This window comes from Coenobita brevimanus, chromosome 112 (assembly GCF_032717465.1).
Source record: "Coenobita brevimanus isolate Jiangsu-jjx chromosome 112, ASM3271746v2, whole genome shotgun sequence".
Lineage (NCBI taxonomy): Eukaryota > Metazoa > Arthropoda > Malacostraca > Decapoda > Coenobitidae > Coenobita > Coenobita brevimanus.
In genome coordinates, this window is record NC_137065.1 from 32969164 (window position 1) to 32970164 (window position 1001).

Sequence of the window (1001 nt, forward strand, 5' to 3'; positions counted from 1 at the left end):
CTCTCACTCTTGACTTGTGTCCCTCCAACAAGGTCCAAGCTTCACTTCCATACGTTAGAGTTGGTATCATAGTACTGTCATGTAGTAGCTTTTTCACTTCCATGCTCACTTCCCTGTTTCTTATCACTCCTTTCAATGTACCGACCTAAGAAAGCATACCCTCTGGCCACTGCATTCCAAAGGGAGGAAAATGGGATTGGCTTTAACTGTATATATATTATGATACAGGGGCCACACAACACCCATGTCATTATATGGGACACGGAACACCACTGGACACACACACACACACACACACACACACACACACACACACACACACACACACACACACACACACACCTCGATCAGACCACTATCCTTCAAGCTGCCCTCCCTCCAGACATCCGCCCATCAGATGTGACCTTAGCGCTGATTTCATTCGCCCAGGGGTATCAGGACATCACCCATCCCTCCTCAGTAACGAGCCTAGATTTGGGTTGGGTGGAATTAAAGATGGCACGTGTCCCTCTTGCAGAGTACACCCACACAACACCCATACCGCAGACACAACATCAACGGTGTAGGCAACCTATGGGATGACACCTTAGGAACAGTGGCTTGCCTGCTGTCGATGGGTCTGCTTTTTAAGATGTGTACGTGTGGGGGAGGGGGAAGCAGGGATTAAGTCTTGCCATCAACCTTAAGTAATAAAAATCTGTCCTTAGTAAAAATTCATGTACCATAAATAAACAGTAGAACCGTGTAATCAGACTGAAGCGGTTAACGTGAACGCTGTCGATGATGCTCCTTTGGGACAATTAAAACCACAAACTGAAATCAACTGTGAGGATATAACAGATTCGGCCCGACTTGGACCCTTTTCAATTTATTTTATTTTTATTTTTATTTTATTTTTCTGAGGAGGGGTGGAAATTATTGTATCATCACAGTAAACATAGAATATCTCCCATTTCAAATTTCTCCTCCTCTCCCCTTTCGTCCCTCTCGTCATTTCCCAT